The sequence below is a fragment of the Cetorhinus maximus genome, chromosome 16, assembly GCF_964194155.1.
Source record: "Cetorhinus maximus chromosome 16, sCetMax3.hap1.1, whole genome shotgun sequence".
NCBI lineage: Eukaryota > Metazoa > Chordata > Chondrichthyes > Lamniformes > Cetorhinidae > Cetorhinus > Cetorhinus maximus.
The window spans coordinates 67809309-67815206 of NC_135894.1; the positions used below are offsets into that span (position 1 = coordinate 67809309).

Below are 5898 nucleotides of genomic sequence, written 5' to 3' on the forward strand. Positions count from 1 at the left end.
CAAAGACCACCACCTTCAACACCTCTTTGACCCTTTTGTCTCTGACATCTTTTGATTATCTGCTCACACCACACCCTCAATGTGTCACTTCCCCCCCGCCCCCCACCCACCTTAAACCAATTTATATTTCTCCCTTGTTGAAACTATGCTGCAGTTCTGCCGAAGGGCCATGGAGGCTCGAAACGTTGACTGATTTCTTCTCCGCCCTTGCTGAGTTTTTCCAGGTAATTCTGTTTTTGTTTTGTTTTGTTTTGGATTTCCAGCATCCGCAGTAGCTTTTAGCTTTTTGTTTTTATCTCTGGGAGTCTCAGTTGAGTGATTTGAGTCGGGCTACAAGCCTGTGAGTCATCCAGCAAAGTGACTCCAGAGGATAAGCTGTAAGTGTTGGTTGCATCAAATCAGCACCCAACCATTGTCACCAGCAACAAACACCTCTTGTTTTTCTGCTCACTAAACACCACACCCACGCAATTAGTCACCAACAATCCCCATTTCCCCCGGTTGAAGTGTCCTTTATTTTATTTCGTAAGAGTTGGACACCCTGCTTTCCGTTGCCACGCCATCTTGCAAGCAGTGAGAAGGGTCGCAGTTGAGCCACTCCACTGGAACCAAATTAAGCCACTTTACTGGCCATTAAGCACCTCTTCCTGCCTCCGCTGGCATTTAACGAGCAGGGGGAAGGGGGGCCTCCGTCACATGGGGAATAAACACTGGTGGCTTCCCAGTGGACTTGGGAGGGGCTCCTGGCAGCAAGGCGCTGCATACCCTCCACAATTCCTCCCATTCCCAGTGCTTGCCTGACTGGTGTCAGCGCTCCAAGACTCCGCTCAGCCTATGAGGGTGCACAGTAATTGATGCACCCTCATCCAAGTGCTGCTCTAACAGTGATCACCGCTCCTTGTTGTACACTTCGGAAGCCATGCTTAATGGGGACTGCAGCCCCGGCAACAGCCAATTGAATGCCGATGACAAGGTGCAGCCGCACACTGATCGCTGAAGTGCGTTCGTCCCCTGCTTTTTCTTCCCTGCTGCCACCACTAAACACAGCCCTACTATCATCTCTATTATTAACTATTATTAACTTTTACCGGTTTCAACAGCTCTCCAGAATTCATACAGTTCCACATCCCAGTGCAACTAAAAGGAATAACAAAGTTCATGCAGAATAACTGTTTTTCAAAATTCCCTTTTTAATAGGGGATAAATGTGAACAAATTTATGGAAAACCCCTGGCAATAATGGTGATCCTCAGACAGAGCCATTCCTTGTTAGCTAGTTTTCTAACTCATACCAAGTCCCATGTGCTCACTGATCTACAATGGCTCCCAATGTACCCATGCCTCAAATTTAAAATTCTCATCCTCGTGTTCAAATCCCTCCTTGGCCTTGTCCCACCCTATGTTTGTAACCTCAAGTCTTTCAAAGCCCCCGAGAACTCTTTTGCCTTCAGCTGTCAAAGCCCCAATCTCTGAAATGCCCTCCTTAAACCTTCTCCACTTGCTCCATTAAGAAACGTCTTTAAAACTTACTTTTTTAACCAAATTTTTGATTACCTGCCCTAATATCTTTTTGGCTCAGTGTCATTTTTGTGAACCCTTTGTAACAATTTACTACATTAAAGGCACTATGTTAATGTTGTAGACTAGCAGGACATCAATTATGGGAAAAATCCCCTTGCACTCCAGAAGGGCACGACTGAGAAGATCACCAGGTTATTGTCGATAAGGAAAGCCATTTGATCTACCGTCATTTATCTATCCAAAATGATCTAAATATCACCTGCCATTGTATAGTATCCGATTGTTTATTAACCGATTCTAAGGTTTTCACTTCCATTTAGGGTTGCTAATTTTGTTTGGACATATTTCTGGAAGTTTCATCAAATGACCTTACACCCTCAACCATCCAGTCAAACAGCATTCTTTTCCCTCAATCTGAAATGTTTTTATAACTAATTAATGGAAGCGTTTGAAGAAAAGAAGAAAAAATATACCATCTTTATAATAACCCTGCGATTTTTCTTATGATTGTTCGCAATGGTGTCCAACAATTAAATCTTTTAACTCTTGGAGACTTAAGGACAATGCTGGAGTGTTGGAATTCCCATCTCCAGACTCCATCTGGAAGTTTATTCCACACATTCATAGTGACTGAATGATATAGCACAGAAGTAGGCCTGCTGGCCCAACATGCTTGATTTGGTAGATCCATCCAACTGGTCCCAGTCCCCTGCTCCTTCTCCTTAGCCCTGCTAATTGTTTCCCTTCAAGTATTTATCCAATTCCCTTTCAAAGTTATTATTAAATCTCTTTCCTTTTCCCTTTCAGACAGTACAGTTCAAATCACAACAACTTGCTGTGTAAAATTATGTTTCCTCATGTCATTCTGGTTCATCTGTCAATCATAAATCTGTATCCTCCAGTTACTGACCCTTCTGCTCTTGGAAACAGTTTTTTTTCTTATTTACTCTATCAGAACATTTGAACTCTTCTATCAAATCTCCCCTTAATCTTCTCCAGAAAACTGAAGTTCCTCATCCCTCATACCTTTCTAGTAAATGTCTTCTGCACCTCTCTAAGGCTTTGATATCCAAAGTGTGATTCCCAGAATTGGCCATAATACTCCCGCTGAGGCCTAAACAGTAGCTTATAAAGGTTTAGCAAAACTTCCTTTCTTTTGTACTCTACGCTTCTATTAATAAAGCCAAGGAAACCCTAGCGAACATTAGAAATAGGAGTGGGATAAGGCCAGTCAGCTATTTTATCTTGCCCTGTATTCAAAAATTTCATGGCTAATCTTCTAGAACATAAGAAATAGAAGCAGGTGTAGAACATATAGCTCCTTGAGCCTGCTCTGCCATTCAATACAATCATGGTTATTCACCGGCCTTAAATCCACTTTCCCATCCACTCTCCATATCCCTTGATTCCTTCAGAGACCAAATATCTACCTTAGCCTTAAATATACTCAATGATGGAGCATCCACAACCCTCTAGGGTAGAGAATTCCAAAAGTTCACAACTCTTTGAGTGAAGAAATTATTCCTCATTTGAATCCTAAAAGATCAGCCCCTTAACCTGACACTATGCCTGTGTTCTAGTTTCCACAGCCAGGGGAAACAACCTCTCAGTGTCTATCCTATCAAGTCCCTTCAGAATCTTCTATGTTCCAATGAGATCACCTCTCATTCTTCTAAACTCCAGAGATTATATGCACAATTTACTCTGCCTCTTATCATAGGACAACACTCTCATCCCAGGAACCAATCTAGTGAACCTTTTCTGCACTGCGCTGTCTCCAATATAATTATACCCTTATCCTTCCTCAAATATGGAGACCAAAACTGCACACAGTACTCCAGGTCTGATCTCACCAAAACCCTGTATAATACTCCAATTCCCTTGTAATAAAGGCCTAAATGCCATTTGCCTTCCTATTGCCAACTGTGTCTGCACACTGTAGCTGGAATTTTCTGGCCAGGGCCAGAAAAGGCAGCAAGGCAGCCAAAAGACGATTGACTTCGGCAGCACTGGGAAATCCCGCTGGTGAGTGGGACCGGAAGTTCCCGCCATAAGGGCAGAATTTTCCAGTCCTACCAGCGGCGTGCATTGTGGCAGGTGGAACGGGAAAATTCGGAATGTGGCCAAAAGTCTGTTTCCCGCTGATGTAAAAATAGTTTGCAATTTTCCTCTTCCGATTTTCATGGCGGGTCGGGTAGGCTGCTGCACCATGTTGGGAACCACATTCGCATGCATTTGAATATCATGAATGCTCAGCTTGCTGGAATCACACCCCTCCCTCCAAATCAACTGGCCATGCCAGCAGCTAATTAGACCAGTGTTAATCACGATCATATGAAACAGACATGCAGCCGGAGAACTGCACTTCAATTGTGACCTCGAGGTTTGTGCGCATAGCGCTCGCCTACCTTTCACTGTGCTGCGTTTGTGGCTGCTCCAACTCTGTGCCAAGGCTGCTCAGGCAAGACCAGTGGGAAGTTGGCATGGTGGGGTTGGTGAGACAAGACAGAGGCGAGGGAAGGGGCTGGAAAGCAAAGACTTGACTGGAGGTGGGAAGTGAGACAAGATAGAGGAAAGGGAAGGGGCTGTAGGCAGTGGCTTCAGTGGAGATGTTGGGGATGGATGTCTTGAACAGAGCCCGGGGGGGTGGGGGACAGAGCCACATGACTGCGGGGATGACTGGGGAAGGGGTGGACAGAGACACACGATTGAGAGGGGGGGTGGATGACTGGGGAAGGGGTGGTCAAAGACACATGACAGAGCTGGGGGGCAATTATTCGGGGCCAGGAAGAAGAGATAATCCTGGGCCATTGCACTACAGGTAGTCGAAGCCAGAAAGCAGAGACAGTCCTCGCCAATTGCGCTACAAGCAGTTGGAGCCAGAAAGCAGAGACAATCCTGGGCCATTGTGCACCATGTTGCAAGGCTTTGCTTGGCACGTATGTCTGGGTCCCAGTCCAGGGAGGGGGAGGGCCTGTTCATCCTGTGTCAGTCGTGCACAGCATGGTGTGCGGTGTGTGGTCAGTCCCTCATATATTTCGGTCCTGGCATTTGGTGGCTTGTACTGGGCCACAGATGGCACAGTCAAGTATTGGCAAAAAGAGGAATAGTGATGTGAGGAAAAATTTTTTCACCCAGAGGGTGGTTGGAGTCTGGAACAAACTTCCTGAGAGGGTGGTGGAAGCAGGTTCAATTGGGATATTCAAAAGGGAATTGGATTGCTATCTGAAAAGAAAGAATGTGTAAAGTTATGGGGTTAAGGCAGAGGAGTGGGGCTAACTTGAGCCGATTGGCCTCCTGCTGCACTGTAAAGATACTGTGATTCTATGTTGAAGATGTGTTTCAGATGTCTGTACAGGTCAAGTGGTGCTCTCCAGTACTTTCCCCATAGGGTATCCCGCATCATCGTGGCTTGCTGCATTCTACACAACCTGGCACTCCGAAGGGGGGATGAGTTGCCAGATGGAGAGTTGGAGGAGCTGCACGTGTCCTCTGATGAGCAAAATGTAGAGAGGGATGAGCTTGATTAGGGCGAGGAAGTTGAGGCCCCAGAGGAAGAGGCCATAGCATAGACCAGACATGACAGACGTACCTGTGAAGTCCTTATAGCCACAATGTTTCAGGACGATGATGACAACTAGCTCATTTGATCCTCTTTCACTTGTGCCCTCCATGCAGGCTCGATATTAACACCTACTTTCATATTCTCAGCATCTCAATAAAGGACATCAACCTCCGAGTGAGTAGTTACAATCTTGTGTGACAATAGCCTCATCCTTGGAAGGCTAGGCAGTCATTGGGACGTGTCGTTCTGTTATAGGATAAGAACTCCACCAGCGCACACTATGAAGAAATTAGACATGGTGCAGTCTTTCCAAGCATCACACCAACATTTCACTGCCTATTGCTGCCTTCAAGATGTCAGTATGCCTGGAGTGTCGCAAGGCACCTCAAGGAGGACAATCATCAATCACTGGTTATCGCATTAACGTCTGAATACTGATCTGAATCCGGACTGCACCATTTCTCCACAGATCATCTCTCATGCAAGAATAATGTTCTGGCCTCATCATCATACTGAGTCCCCAGCATGAGATCCTTCTTCATGATGCAGTGATCTGTCACTCTGAGTCATGGATGCGAGCCTGTGAGTCAGGTCACCATTTTGTGCAAAGAGAGAGCTTCAGCAGCACCATCGTCTGAAATTGACAAGCACTCATGACCCAGCCTTCGTCTGGAGCTTCCCAGGTTCATGTCCACCATTGCCTTGGCATCGGTGGCCACAAAAATGCCGTCATTGCATTTAGACATTAATTAGTAACGTGGTTCATAATAAAGATCACCCATCAGATGTAGTGGAGCTTCGCTCTGATCGCAT

General features: G+C 45.7%; 1 long non-coding RNA gene across 1 annotated transcript; it reads left to right on the forward strand.

The window, feature by feature from the left end:
* The first annotated feature begins 297 nt into the window (after positions 1-297).
* LOC144691961 (uncharacterized) lies at positions 298-5433 on the forward strand. The gene is made up of 3 exons (XR_013579239.1): positions 298-377; positions 1642-1711; positions 5232-5433. It is a non-coding gene; the product is annotated as an uncharacterized LOC144691961 (long non-coding RNA).
* Positions 5434-5898: the final 465 nt, after the last annotated feature.